Raw genomic sequence first — 16320 nt, forward strand, 5'->3', positions numbered from 1 at the left:
GGTAGCTGGATTCTTATGTATAGTATAATAACATAGGTAAATTATATTCTAGTTTCTGAATTATTATATCATAAGCATATAAAGACATCATGGGCTTCCCTTGTGGCTCAGATGATAAGGAATCTGCCTGCAATGCAGGAGACCTGGGCTCAATCCCTGGGTTGGGAAGATCCCCTGGAGAAGGGAATGGCAACCCACTCCAGTTTTCTTGCCTGGAGAGTCCATGGACAGAGGAGTCTGATGGACTATAGCCCAGGGGATCACAAAGGGTCAGGCTAGACTGAGTGACTAACACTTTCTCATCTCTTCACTTCATTTCATATGAAGACTTCATACTTATCCAGCTTAATATGGACATACTAGTTCATCCAGTGGATAGACTGCAATTTGTTTAAGCCATCTTCTATAGTTAAACATTTAAATTTAGTGGCTTTAAAAACAAAACAAAACCAATTTGGAAAATTCTGTAATGAACAGCTTATCAGTACATATATTTACTTTTATTGGCTATTTTTCCTTGGGTGTATCAATTAATGATGTTTTTAGCAGCAAGGGAAAGATGGCTTCTCCAGATGGCCTTTAAAATAAGAGGTTATATTTCTCTATAATAAGTTATTTGGAGGCAAGTGACTGCTGGCTTTGGTTCCCTTGGCCGTTTTTCTCAGGTTCATGTTCTCAGAATGGCTGCTGATGCTCTAATCATAGCATCAGCACCCAAAGCAGAAAGGAGGAAGAGATGATACTGGTTCAGGTCTGCATTTTGGTTTTCTCATCCCAGAATCACCCTTGGTAGATGCAGACTTATGTCTCTCTGGCTAGAATTGTGTTACAAGGTAACTCATAAGTGCAAACGAAGTTACAAAACATCTTTCCAACCACTTTATTTGGAGGCACCAAGGAAGAAAAGAGACAGTAATGTGCATTAAGCCAACCTTCCCCGTCCAGTCACAAGGGCTTCTCAAATGCATGGAAGCTTCAGAAACCTTCCTGCAAATAGCATCTTGCCTGGAAACCTATTTGGAAAGCAGGTTAAAGTGGAGTCACTTTAGTTGAAGTGAGGATGAGGGCTTACAGCCTTATGTGGTCAGCACCCCATCACCCAGTGGAAGGTATTTCCTGCTTTCCAATTGTCCAGCACCCATATCATCTTGCAGTCCATATCTGAGTTGTATGTTTGGGGGACTCCCCATATGTGTGGAGACTTGGGAGAGAGTTCCTATGTCCTCCTGAGAAGCCAAAGACCCATATTCCTTCACCCCCACCTCCTGCTTTCTTGCAAAACCCAAGGCATGTGATTTAGGTTCAGGCAATCCGGCACTCTTTCCTACGTCTTTGAATCAGGAGCATGTGACAGTATGGGGGTGATTGAGGTCATTTTCCTCTCAGCAGCAGGGCCACATGCACCGGCCGGACTCTGCTTGTTCTGACACGCGTGGTGTGGTTCCAGCTGCCTAATCTGCTGGAATTCTCATTTCCTGACTGTTTTCGGAACCTGGTTGTATAGCTTCCCATTGATTCTGTGAACCTCTGAGTTATTTCAGTGAGTTGACTTTTGGCTTAAGAGAGCCAGGGTTAATTTCTCTTGCTTATAGATCCAAACCCAGGCAAAAACATCCTTTCCTGGGAATCCCACAGACAATTCTATGGAATTTCTAGGGTTGCAAGGAGTGGAGTTTAAAATCTGCTGTTTTAGGATTAATCCCTTAAACTGGAATTAAGGGACCAAGGTACAATTTAAAGTTGCTTGGTAATTATTGCCAAAGAGGGTTCCAAAAGAGTTGTGTAAATTTACTTAACCACAAATGCTGTGTATTCTCATTGTTTTATTTTTTTCCTAGTATAATGGCAGGGAAATGACTCCTGTTAATGTTTTAATTTGCACATACTTGAAAATATGAAGCTAAACACATTTCCTTATGTTGACTTATGGTTGTATTTCTATTTATGGAAGAGATCTGTTGATTCCAGCTTTAATTTCTTTTCATGATACCAACTTCATGTAACTTATATATTATTTGAATACTTTCTACAAACATTTTTCTGTTTTATTTTCCTTTTGTTAATTTTCTTTGTGCAGAAGCTTCACATTTTTACATAGTAAAATCTGTTCATCTTTTCCTTTGTGATTTCTTCTTTTGCTTCAATGCTTGAAAACTTACTATTCATCCAAAGATCTGATGAATAGTGAGTTCAATTTCCTGCCAGTCTTTCTGTAATTTGGCTTTCATATATTTAACTCTTTTATTCATCAGAGATGTATTTTGGAGTATTGTATAAAGATATGAATCTAAATGATCACACTGGGTTTTAGATTGATATGCTTTTGTGAATAAGTCAAGTCTCTGGACTTTTGCTTTGTCTTGGGTTTTAATAATACAAAGAATATTGTTCAGGGAGCTGGGGCTTGTTATCAAGAGAAATGTGAGTAAAATGGAGAAAGAACTGTAGACAGTTGAGATAGAAACAGAGAGAGAGGGCACGACTGAAACAGAGACAGAAAAGCTGAAATAGAGATTGAAATAGAAACAAAGAGAAGTGAAGACTCATGGAGAAAAGATGGTCTCTTCAGCAAGTGGTGGTAGCAAAGTTGGACGGCTTCACGTAAACCAGTGTAGTTAGAAAATGCTCTCACACCAAAACTAAAGTCAAAATGGCTTAAAGACTAAAATATAAGACATGACACGATAAAACTCCTAGAAGAGAACATAGGCCAAATGCCATCTGACATTGTTTGAAACTGTATGGACGTCTTCTCCATACCCTCTCTAGCATTTGCTACTTGTGTGGACAAATGAAATACTGCTCAGCCATAAAAAGAATGAAATAATGCCATTTGCAGCAACATGGGTGGACCTAGAGACTCTCACCAAGTGAAGTAAATCAGAAAGAGCAAGACTAAGAGAGAAAAAGAAAAACTAACACCACAGATCACTTATATATGGAAGCTAAAGTATGGGACAGATGAACTTATTTATGAAACAGTAACAGACAGACATGGAAAACAAACTGACTGTTACCAAAGGGGAAAGGGAGTGGGAGAGGCATAAATTAGGAGTTTGGGATGAGCAGACATATACTACTAAATATAAAACAGGTAAACAACAAGGGCCTACTGTATGGTGCAGGGAACAAGATTCAGTGTCCTATAATAAGCCATAGTGGAAAAGAATATAAAAAAGAATATGTACACGTATGTATAACTAAGTCACTTTGCCGTACACCAGAAACTAACACAACATTGTAAATCAACTATACTTCAATTTAAAAGAAAAAAAGAAAAAAAAAAGAGACGTGAAAACTCAAAGGGCAAGACATCAAGGAAAAGAAGCTGAGATCCAGTGTAGGAGAGGATTTGGATGTCTCTGGCCTGGAGATTGGCTTGGTGACCACTGAGGCTGGGGCAATGACTGGCAGAGGCTCAGATGTTGTCAGGGGGCAGAATGGGAGGTCTCCTTCTGCCACAACTACCCCATCCAGCTTTAGTATGTTTATTGGGAACCCCAATTTCCCCACTGTTCTCCAGTTGGCTCCAGGTCTAGGGACTCTCAGGGGCCTAGAGGAAAAGATCTTTCCTTGCTCCTATTCATAGTCTTCTCTCTGATCTGGCTTCAGGCACGCATTCAAAGAAGGATAAGATCCTGAAGACCAGTCATCTAAAATGGGGGGGTGGGGGCACTGTATAGACTGAATATCTCTGCCTAGTTCTGAAGTCCCATTATTATCCTTATCAGAGAGGTTGAATAACGGTACCCGTCAATAAAAAGTAGATGTGGGATTCGAACCCTGGTCTTATCTAATTCCAAATCTTGTGCTTCTTCCCCATGCATCAAGAGACTGGGCTTATCCCACATCTCCACTAAAAATTGTCTTCTCCAGAAACCCCTTTGTCTCTGCCTATCTATATGTCATCTTCCCTTCACACCAGCCTACAGGGCTATTTCCCACCTCTGATATCCTATGGCTCAGGCTTCACTAGGCACTGAGGCCTTGCTTTTAGGCCTCTCTTTAGTCTTCCCTAAATATTGTGGTATTTTTGTCTTGTCTCTTTAACTGAGTTATAACCTGGGACTGTATTTTATCTGTTTGGACTTCCTTATATTACTTCACACTATGCTGGCTCATTCATTCACTTAACAAATGTTTTCTCAGAAATCTCTATGTGCCAGGCACTGTGTGAGGGACTGCAAAGGCAAAACTAAATGTTTGTCAAAAATATTTTCCAAGTCAGTTGTAATAGATTCCTGCCCTGTAGCACAGCCCCAGCTGCCGGGACGCTCTAGTCACAGAAAGGTATGAACCAACAGCTTCCTTACTGGTCCCTGTGCTTTGGCCTGAAAATCTGTGTAGAAGAGGCTTTGCCGCTGCTCACTAGCGTACCTTCAGGCCTGGACCTTGGGGTACTGTGACTCCCAAATATGATCCCTTTTTACTAAGCTCTTATCAAGGTTTGCATCTTTAATAGGTAACTTTTTAAGCTCTCAGTCAGTCAGTCAGTTCAGTCGCTCAGTCGTGTCTGACTCTTTGCGACCCCACGAGTCACAGCACGCCAGGCCTCCCTGTCCATCACCAACTCCTGGAGTTTACTCAAACTCATGTCCATCCAGTTGGTGATGCCATCCAGCCATCTCATCCTCTGTCATCCCCTTCTCCTCCTGCTCTCAATCCCTACCAGCATCAGGGTCTTTTCCATTGAGTCAACTCTTTGCATGAGGTGGCCAAAGTATTGGAGTTTCAGCTTCAGCACCAATCCTTCCAGTGAACACCCAGGACTGATCTCCTTTAGGATGGACTCGTTGGATCTTTTAAGCTCTAGGTAGCTGTTAATATACCTTTTTTTGGACATATTGCAATTTGCAGTTTTGTAGTCTGTAGTTAAAATATTTAATTCTAATAATAAATGTGTATGTGAGATGAATAGCTCAAATAATTTTCTGAGTGTAAAACTTTTTCCACATTCATTTAAAAGAAGTTTTTCACTAATTAATTTGCTTTTCTGGACAGATAATATACATTCACATGGTTCATAATTCAAAAAGTGCCAAAGAGTATATACAAGAATAAGTTTCTTTATATCCTTGTAGAAATAAAAAATCAGTGATTGTAGGACTTCCCTTGTGGTCCAGTGGCTAAGACTCTGTGCTCCCAATATAGGGGGCCTGGGATCCATCCCTGATTTTGGATGGTCGGGGAACTAGATCCCACGTGCGTCGTGCTAAGTTGCCTCAGTCGTGTCTGACTCTTTGCACTGTAGCCCACCAAATTCACCTGTCCTTGGGATTCTTTAAGCAAGATTACTGGAGTGGGTTGCCATGCCCTCCTCCAGGGGATCTTCGGGACCCAGGGACTGAACCCACATCTCTTATGTCTCCTGGATTGGCAGGTGGATTCTTTACCACTAGTGTCACCTGAGAAGCCTCACATACCACAACTAAATAATCCCACATGCCGAAGATCTCATGTGCTGTAGCTAAGAACTTCTCAGGTGGTGGTTTAGTTGCTAAGTCATAGCCAACACTTGCAAATGCTTGGACTGTAGCCCCTTAGGCAGCTCTGTCCATGGGATTTTCCAGGCAAGAATACTGGAGTGGGTAGCCATTTCCTTCTTCGGGGGATCTTCCCAACCCATGGATGGAACCCCCATCTCCTACACTGCAGGCAGATTCTTTACTGACTGAGCTACCAGGGAAGCCCTGGTAAAGAATGCGCCTGCCAATACTGGAAATGCAAGAGTCTGTGGATTCGATCCCTGGGGTGGGAAGATCCCCTAGCATGGGAAATAACAACCCACTCCAGTATTCTTGCCTGGAGGATCCCATGGACAGAGGAGCCTGGCGGGCTACAGTCCATGGGGTCACAAAGAATCCGACACAACTGAGCCGCTGAGCACATCTCCTTGTTTGAATGTACCTTGACTTATTTGATCAGTCTTGAATTAATGGACATTTAAATTATGCCAATCTCTTGCTATCTGCTATCACAAATAGTGTTTCAGTAAATAATCTCATATATGTTATTTTGTACATGAATATACCTGTTAAAAAAGTTATTAGAATCAGATTTGATCAGTCAAAGGACATATAAATTTTATGTGTGTGTTAGTCACTCAGTCATGTCTGACTCTTTGTGACCCCATGGACTGCAGCCCTCCAGGCTCCTCTGTCCATGGGATTCTCCAGGCAAGAATACTGGAGTAGGTTGCCATGCCCTTCTCCAGGCATGTAAATTTATAGTTTTGCTAGATATTGCCCACTCCCAAAGAATGTTTATATGTTGGTTGGCATTCCCCTAGAAAAGTATATTTCCGCTACAATGATTCTAGTGCAAGTAGTGTGTTGGAAGGTTCAGGAAACACCAGAAAGCTGTGGGTGGTGAGGGTGACACAGGGAGTGGAAGGCAACCATCAGAGGGCTGTATATGAAGCCAACTCCTACCGTGGGCGGCTGAAACTTAACCCCACTTGGAAGGGATGAGAAATGGAGCAAAATGCTTGCTTCTGGATTTCCCTAAACGAAGGTGAGGAAGCTGACTCTCTCAGGAGTCATTGGCTGAAGGCTGCTCTAGGCGCATGAGGGTGTAAGATAGGAATAGGGAAGTAGGTATTTCCTTGGCTTGGTTTTCTGGTAGCCAGAACAGACTTCTACAGTTCAGAAAACTCCATCAGGCAGAGATGAAATTCTTGGTGTACTGGGTCCTGGGTACATTGAAATTCCAGGATATGGACTGGGTTCAACTAGCAATGAACGAAAACTAGTTTCCCCTGTCTTTTGCTTCACAGTGTTATCAAATACTTGCCAATTGTATAGGTGAAAAATAACACTAATAAAACAAAAGTTAGTGACTGTGTAGTTTTAATTTTCAGGTCCATTATAATCCACATTGATTTTTAAAATAATTTAAAACTTAGCATCTGTCTAACACATCTCTAAATATAAAGGACCCTAACATGTTCCAGTAAGTCATCACACTCTCATCCTACCCTATAAATAGGTGCTATAGTTATTCTTGTTTTAAAACAATAAAGAGATGAGTAAAGAGGTTTAGTGGCCTGCCTTAAACTACTCAGTTTGTCAGTGGTGGGGATGGGATTTCATGTTAGATTTTCTTGCTGGAAAAACTTTTCTAAATGGGATAAAACAAACCAGCTACTCAACCTCTCAGTTTCTTGATCTGTGGGCTTCCCTAGTCGCTCAGACAGTTAAGAATCTGCCCGTGATGCAGAAGACCTGGGTTTGATTCCTGGGTTGAGAAGGTCCCCTGGGGAAGGAAATGGCAACCGACTCCAGTATTCTTGCCTGGAAAATTCCATGGACAGAGGAGCCTGGCAGGCTACAGTCCATGGGGTCACAAAAAGTCGGACACAACTTGAGCAACTAAAACTCACTTCTTGATCTGTAAATCAAAAAGTTGTGAACATCTATTGTTTGAGTCTTTTCAGCAACCATTCTCCATTCTTTGGATAGCATCAATATTATCACCTGGGAATTTGTCAGGATTGCCAATTCTTGGGTTTTATCCCAGATTTATTAAATCAGAAACTCTTGGGTTGGAGACCAGCAATCTGTTTTTTTAACAAGCCCTCCAGGTGATTCTGATTCAGGCTGAAGTTTGAGAAATACTGGCTGAGAGGAAGGGAAATAAGTGGAATCCATCTTGCCAACACCAGGGCAAACCCTGCTTAAGACTTGAGTCATATGGGGTAAACACAAGCTGAGAGGTACGAAGAGTGAAAAATTTCTGATGACACCGTTTGTGTCTCTCAATGTAGTCATCCTTGAAGTTAGAGTGACAGATGTATCATTTCATTACATGAACCAATAAATTCTTTTAATTTCAGTTTGAGTTGGATTTCTGTTGCTGACAACCAAACAAGTCCTGACTATCAAGGAATCATTTATTCTTCCTTGTACTTCCAAGTGGAGAGATTCTCTTTGAGGACTGGTTCTCAAAGTGTGGTCCCAAGATAAGCAACATCACTATCACCAGGGAAGTTGGTTAAAAATAAGATATCAGACCCTACAGGAGACTCAGTGAATCAGGGTTCTGGGGGTGGAGCCCCAAAATCTGTGTTTTAATGAGCCCTGCAGGTGATTCTGATGCCCACTGAAATTTGAAAATCACCAGATTAAGACTCCTAGCCTCTCTCCTCATCCCTTATTCATTCTTCTCCATGAAAAAGGTATGACTTCTACTTAACTATCTACTTGAATTTGGAAGAATGATCTAGGCATGCTCAGTTTAATTCTTCCCTTTGTTTCCTTTGCAAGCCAGCCTAACTAAAGAGGGCAGTTACTCTATGTTCCCTGTACATGCTATGAGTTTTATGGAGGCAGAGCCCCATTAGATGAGGCCTGTAGTTTTTCTAGCCCTGCCTCTAACTCACTGGTACATTTATTCTGGGAACTGTGTAAGCAAGCCTATTTGGCCTCATGACTAAGCCATATCCTCCAGTCTATGTCTTATCAGTAGTAAAGCTGACCTTTGGATCTCCCTCTATTGGTTTTCTGTGTCCTACTTCTCAATTGGTTCAAAACTTGGGTGGGGATGCGGGCTGTTATTTATTGGGTCCCCTAGTGCCCCAACACTGAGTAATATAGAAGGCAGAGTAGATCTGTCAAGCCCCTTTCCTCCCTAGCATTTAGGACGCCGTGTCTCACACTGTCACTCCAGGGCTCCTGAGTTTTCCAAAAAGAAAACCTTGTTTGTTCTGACCAGCCCACTGGTGTTGTAGTTGCAGGAGACAGAAGTATCCCATGCCTATTGGGGAATAGGAGAGATGATTGCAATCACAAAGCATTTCCTTTCAGGTCTCTCCTGAAACTGTAATTCTGTAGGGGCAGGAACAGGGCCTAGAAACCACTGCATTAAAAAAAAAAAAAAAAAAAAAACTTCGTAGGAGCTGTCTGTTGTTGTTGTTCAGTCACTGAGTTGTGTCCAACTCTTTGCAACCCCATGGTCTGTAGCCCACCAGGCTCCTCTGTCCATGGATTTTCCAGGCAAGAATACCACAGTAAGGGTTGCCATTTCCTCCTCCAAGGAATCTTCCAAGCCCAGAGATCAAACCCAGGTCTCCTGCATTGGCAGGCGTATTCTTTACCACTGAGCCACTGGAGAAGCACAGAACTGTCCACCTTGCCTTATTAGCAGGTTCTACCAGCTGTCTAACCTAAATTCATATAGCTGCATTTGAAGTTGTGTCCTTCTGTTCTGGAGGCTAGATATGTCTTGTTGTTTAGTTGCTAAGTTGTGTCCAGCTCTTTTTGCCATCCCATGGACTGTAGCCCACCAGGCTCCTCTGTCCATGGAATTTTCCAGGCAAGAATACTGGAGTGGGTTGCCATTTCCTTCTCCAGGGATCTTCCCAACCCAGGAATTGAACCTGCATCTCCTGCATTGGCAGGCAGATTCTTACTGAGCCACCTGGGAAGTCTGTGCCCCGCCCCGCCCCCCATAAAAAAAAGTTCAGCCCACTGCATTCGCCAGAAATGTCTTAGGTTGTTCAAAAGAAGAGAGAACTCTCTTTCACTCTTTGGTCTTTCCTGAGTTCTTTACCAATCTTTAAAACAGCCATAGTCTCTGTTCTGGTAAGGTGTGTGGGTGAAAGAGAAAGCTGTTTGGAGCCCTATAAACCAGACCTGGGTGCTAAGGAGCTCAGTTTTCAGGGCTCAGTCTCCATTGAGGATCAGGCATGCTTCTCTTTGGAAAGCTGCTTCGGGGAAGAAAGAGAGAAAGCAGCCATCACAGTTCAACCTGAATGATGGAGGATCACGTAGTATTTCTATATTTTGACCCTGATTCTCAGTCTTCCTAGAATAGTTAATTCTCCCAGATTATCTAACTACCACTTATTTTTACATTGTTCAATCACATATGTACAACTATTTTACAGAGTTAGATCCTATATGAACAATTTTGGCTGCTGCTTTGCCCATATTATTAAAGATTGTTCATAAACATAATGTTATATTTTTATTGTCTAAAAAGAAATAGAGATTGGACTCATTAAAATAAAAAACTTGGGCATCAAACAGTGAAAAGCCATAGAAAATGTATTTGAAAATGAAATATCTGATAAGGGTTTGATATCCAGAATATAGAAAGAACTTCTAAGACTGAACAACAAAAAAGCAAACAACCTAGTTAAAAAATTGGCATTGACTCAGATACTTCTCCAAAGAATATACACAAATGGCAAGTAAACATATGAAAATCTGCTCAATATCATTAGTCATTTTTTGCTTTTTAGTTGCTCAGTTGTGTCTGACTCTTTTGCAACCTCTTGGATTGCTCACCAGGTTCTCCGTTCCTTAGACTTTCCCAGGCAGGAAAACTGGAGTGTGTTGCCTTTTCCTTCTCCAGGGAATATTCCTGACCTAGGGATTGAACTCACCTCTCCAGCATTGCAATCATATTCTTTACCACTGAGCCACCAGGGAAACCCCGTTAGTCATTAGGGAAATGCAAACCAAAACTACAATGAGATACCGCTTCATACCTCCGAGGGTTGTTATTATTTAAAAAAAAAAAAAAAAGAAATATCAAATGTTGATGAAGATGTGGAGAAATTGGAACTCTCACATTGCTGGTGGAAATGTAAAATGGTGTAGCTGCTATGGAAAACAGTTTGGCAGTTCCTCAAAAAGTTAGACATAAAATTACCATTTGATCCAGCAATTCCATTCCTAGGCATATACCCAAAAGACTTAAAAACAGGAACTCAGGTATTTGTACATAAATGTTCATAGTGGCATTATTCTTAATAGCCAAAAACTGGAAACAAGACAGAAGTTCATCAACAGAGATGAATGGATAAACAAACAGTAGAATATTCACCCAATAGGATACTATTCAGCCCTAAAAAGGAATGAAGCAGAAATATGTGCTACAACAGGCAGGAACCTTGAAACATTAAAAATGAAATAAACCAGACACTGAGGACAAATGTTGTATGATTACGCTTCTATGAAATATCTAAAATAGGAAAATTCATACAGACAGAAAGATTAGAGGTTATCAGGGGCTGGGGATGGGAGAGAATGGGGAATTGCAAAACAAACAAAAAAGATTAAAGATACAGGAAAATGAAAAGTGGAAAATAACCTAGGATAACTGAATATCCTGATGTTCTTTTTGAAAAATTTATTCATAATGATTAAGTACAAAACTTTGGAGTTCAGACCTTATGGGTTCAGACAGGAGCACTCTGCCATTAAGTAGCTATGTCACACCTCTGTGCCAAAGCTTTTTTTCCCTTTTTTTAAAATACAAACAATAATAGAACCTACTTTAGTTAGTTGATTTGTGGATGAAATTGGATAATATGTTTTAGGTGAGTAGCACAGTGTCAGGCTCATGGTAAATGCTCAGTAACTGGTAGCTTATGGAATTATACATACTGATTTGTATCCTACTCTTCATTTTCCTATATAAATAAAAATTATTTTTAATGGCTACATAGTACTCTATACTATTCTATTCTGTATTCTATACTATGGTTATAGTATTATTTATTTAAGTCTCTGTTGTTGAATATTTAGGTGGGTTTTGATTTTTTTACTATTTAAAAAAAATGCGAGAGCGGACACCCTTGCTTGATTCTTCCTGGCAGCCACGCCTGAGAAGAGTGGTGTGACTTTGGCCCCAGTTAGCCTTGTAGGCTCTTGTGTTCCCAAGGCAGTGCACTACGTTGAGTCAGGTCCCCAGGCTGGGTTCTGAGTTCTAGTCATGCTTCTGCTCTGGCTCTAGGTGATGGTGGTGAGGGCAGTTTTCTCTCTGGGCCTTTGCCTCCCCATCTGGGAAATGGGAGCATTAGAGGGAGTAATCTCAGGATGCTTTTCCTGCTTTAAGGCTCTCTGATTCTCTGATGATCCTCCCCCAGCTCTGTTGTGGCCTTCCTTAGGGCTGTGTGTGTACACGCTCCAGCCTGTGTTTCATTTTCTATTCTTAGCAAGGTGATCTTTAATCAAGGACTAGATTTGTGCGTCTGTCTCATCTCAGATGCATGCAGCTCCGGCTGGGTGCAGTCACCAGCCATTCATTCATATCAGAAGCAGGAGTCCATTAAGGAAGAAAGTGGATGGTGGCTCTTCCATCAGCCATGATGAGGATCGAATACTCTCTGATCTGGGGGTTTGTCCCTTTTTGGTCACCAGGCATGGTCTCTATCTGACTCAGCTGTAGATGAGGTCAGGGGAATCCTGGTTTCAGCACCTCCCTCTCCACTCCACCCCTAAATCCCTTCTCTGGGATGGGCCAGGAATGGTATTTCGGCAATGGTTGTTTTTGGAGATGATGAGTAACCAACATTCCAGCTGAAAGGGTCATTGTTTGTTCTGAAAAAAAGAGTGGACATGGATGAGTCTACTCCCCTCCAAGAGTTCCCAGTTGTGGTGGTGTCTCAGAGTCCATTTAGGTATTTAAATACACAAATTCACATTCTTGGTCTGCAAGTATTCTCTGTTTACCAAGTCTGGGGAGGAGTCTAGGTTCTTCATTTTAAGACACTACAGTGGACTCAAAGTGCATTCTAGATGGAGAACATTGGCATGTAGTAGTAGGATTTGCAAACTCTGAAAGGTCACGAAGGCCAGGCAGGTAACATCCAATGGCTAGCGTGTGATCCAAGAGTGCTGATCACTCTGAAGAACAGGAACAAACCTTCTTTCAAGGGCATCCTGTACTTACCTTTAGCTATTGTCTTATGATAATACTGGCCCGATGTGGGTAGATAATCCATTTATTTTTTTCAAGAAGAGTTAGAAATCTAGATTTGTTTTTTAAAAATTCTAAATTCAAATATCAGCAACCAATTCAAAAATTAAAAACTTCTAATTGTGGGCCAAAACATATCTGACTCTGATTTAGCCAAATCTGACTCTGAATCTGCCCAATGAAGTCTCTTGGCAACCTTTTAGCTAGACCATCACTCAACTTAAATCAGAAGAATACAATCAACAGCTCTCTTGATTGGCAGCATTACGTTGTCTCTGTGCTGTGAGGCTCTGCGGGATTCTGGATAACATCCAGCTTGGCATGGGGCGAAGTGCTCTGAGCATAGCAGTCAGGAGACATATATCCTGCTAACAACTTGCTAGGTGACACTGGGAAGAAATTCTTTCCCTATTCACAGGACTTCTTCTGGTAAGTTAAGGGGGATGATCTCTAAGTGTTCTTTCCAAGGTTCTGGGTCATTCTTCTAATGAAGATTTATGTATTTACCTATTGTCTTCTAGCTACACGAGAAAGAAATTTCTTAGATTTAGATGAAAAGTCATCTTTAATTAGCATGAATGACAACTAGTTCTTTCTCTGCCAAATATCAATACAACACCAGTGATTTGTTTTTGCAGGGGAATTTCTTTTTGCTGTAGGCTGTTGGGATATTTTCCGAGAGCAAGAAAGCACTTTGGAACAGAAGGTCTATGTGGAGTGAGCATGTGGGCTTCTTGCTTGCTGAACACTTGACTCTGAGTTAAATTTTTTCTAAGAAATAAAGGTATAGCGTTGATAGGAGGAATATTTTGAAGTAAAAAGACATTTCCTTAGTAGCTCAAAGAAAACCCTGCAATTGAATCTTTTATCCTCACAGCTTTGAGATTTAATTCATGTACCATAAAATTCCCTTTAAGAAGAATACAATTCAATGTTTTTTAGTGTATTTACAGAATTGTGCAACCATCACAGCTATCTAATTCCAGAATATTTTCATATCTCCAAAAAGAAACCCCATACCCCATATTAGTCACAGAGAATTTCCACCTCAGTCCTGGCAACTACTAATCTACTTTCTGTCTCTCTAGATTTTCCTATCCTGGACCTTTCATACATATGGAATAATATAGTATGTGGTCTTTCATGACTGGCTTCTTTCACTTAACATGGTTTTCAAGATTTATCTATGTTGTAGCATGTATCAGTACTTCATTCCTTGTTATTGCCAAATAATATTCCATTGTATGAATGCCCTACATTTGTTTTATCCGTTCATCAGTTGATGGATAATTTATTCTACTTTTTGGCTATTATAAACAATGCTGCTATAACCTTACATTATAGGTTTTTATACTGAGATGTTTTAATTTATCTTGGGCATATAACTTAAGGGTGGAACTTCTGGGCTGTATGGTAACTCTGTGTTTAACTTTTTGAGGAAATGCCAGATTGTTTTCCAAAGCAGCAGCACCATTTAACATTCCAACCAGCAGTGTATGAGGGATTCAGTTCCTCTATATCCCTGTCAGCATTTGTTATTATTTTTTTTATTATAGTTATCCTAGTGGGTGTTAAGTGGTACCTCATTATAATTTTGATTCTGTGGTTGAATCTGTTCTTGATTGACCTGACCTGGGTTATACATCCATCTATCAGCTTATTACTGTGGCCAGTGGAGGTTGATAATCTTAAATGAATTAGGGTAAATCCCTGCAGGTGGGAGTCAGTCACTGCCATACTACCTAAGGAAAATTAGGAGACACAATGTGAAAGGAAGGAGAAATGGATGCCTGGGAGGCAACAAATACATGGTTTCTCCAGGATGGGTTTGCTTGCTTGGTTTCAGTGTTGAAATTGTGCTGTACACAGGGATTGTGGTATAGAATAGGAAGGAAAGAAAATCTTGGTCAGGACTCAGGCAGAGAAGAAGCTCAACAAATAAGCATTGAAATAGGTCCTACTGAACATAAGTTTCTCCCTGAAAACTGTAGTCACTGGACACACATGTGCACACCAGCTTGTACTCATTACCACTTTATCCTCTTTTTCTTTTATTGGTCAAACTATCTTCAGGCCCAGACCCCCCTGAGTGCTCCTTTGCCAGATGCAGAGTCATAAAATACTAAGGAATTTGTTACAATTACTTTAGGATCAACACCTGATTCCCCCAGTCTAAATTGTTGCAAATGGCATAGCTATGCTTTGGCTTCCCAGGTGGTGCAGTGCTAAAGAATCCTCCAGCAAATTCAGAAGATGCAAGAGACATGGGTTTGCTCCCTGGGTCAGGAAGACCCTTTGGCATAGGAAAAGGCAACCCACTCTAGTATTCTTACCTGGAAAACTCCATGGACAGAGGAGCCTGGTGTGTTACAGGCCATGAGGTCACATAGAGTTGGACTTGACTGAGCCCACCACCCCCTACACATGCACATACACAGACACATAGCTATGTTGTTGTTGTTTTTTCCTTTCTTTTGGCTGTGCTGTGTGGAATGTGGGATCTTGGTTCCCCAACCAGGTATTGAACCCATGTACCCTGCATTGGACGAGTGGGGTCTTAATCACAGGACCACCAGGGAAGTCCCTACATGCTTTTCTTTTTTTTTTTTCCTTAGGGATTAATTTTCTTTCTTTTGGATATTTTTGAGATTTGATAAGCTTTTCTGATTATCATGTCTTCTTGAAAGGAAAAATTTTGGATTGTATGTTAGAAGGGAAGGAAAGCTGCAGAAAGAGGACTCATTCATTATCTTTTTGATCCTGAAAGATTATAGAAAATTTCAGGGCTAGAGAGACACTGAGAGAAGCATCAGTTCAGTTCAGTTCAGTCGCTCAGTCGTGTCCGACTCTTTGAGATCCCATGAATCGCAGCAAGCCAGGCCTCCCTGTCCATCACCAACTCCTGGAGTTTACTTAAATTCATGTGCATCGAGTCGGTGATGCCATCCAGCCATCTCATCCTCTGTCATCCCCTTCTCCTCCTGTCCCCAATCCCTCACAGCATCAGGGTCTTTTCCAATGAGTCAACTCTTCACATGAGGTGGCCTAAGTATTGGAGTTTCAGCTTCAGCATCAGTGCTTCCAATGAACACCCAGGATACCTAGCCCTTTTTCAGCATTTCCTTGACATGGGTTCTTCTTTCTTTTCTCTTTCCTTTTTTTTTCCTTTTACATTGCTAATACTGTCTGCATTGTGGCTTTCGTGGCTACTACTGCTGTGTAAAAAATCTCCCACCTCTGGAGAAAAGGGGTGCCTCGATTCCCTGGTGGCTCAGACAGTAAAGCATCTCCCCACAATGCTGGAGACCTGGTTCGATCCCCGGGTTGGGAAGATCCCCTGGAGAAGGAAATGGCAACCCACTCCAGTACTCTTGCCTAGAAAATTCCATGGATGGAGGAGCCTGGTGGGCTACAGTCCATGGGGTCGCAAACTGTCGGACATGACTGAGCGACTTCACTTTTAAGACAACCATTGTATCGCACTAACAAAGTTAAAGAGATTTGACAACTAAATGCAATGCCTGATCCTAGACTGGATTCTGTACTAGAAGGGAAAAACTGCTCTAAAGCACATTATTGAATTAACTGACAAAACTAGAGTATATATGGTAG

Source organism: Cervus canadensis, chromosome 11, assembly GCF_019320065.1.
Source record: "Cervus canadensis isolate Bull #8, Minnesota chromosome 11, ASM1932006v1, whole genome shotgun sequence".
Taxonomy (NCBI): Eukaryota; Metazoa; Chordata; class Mammalia; order Artiodactyla; family Cervidae; genus Cervus; species Cervus canadensis.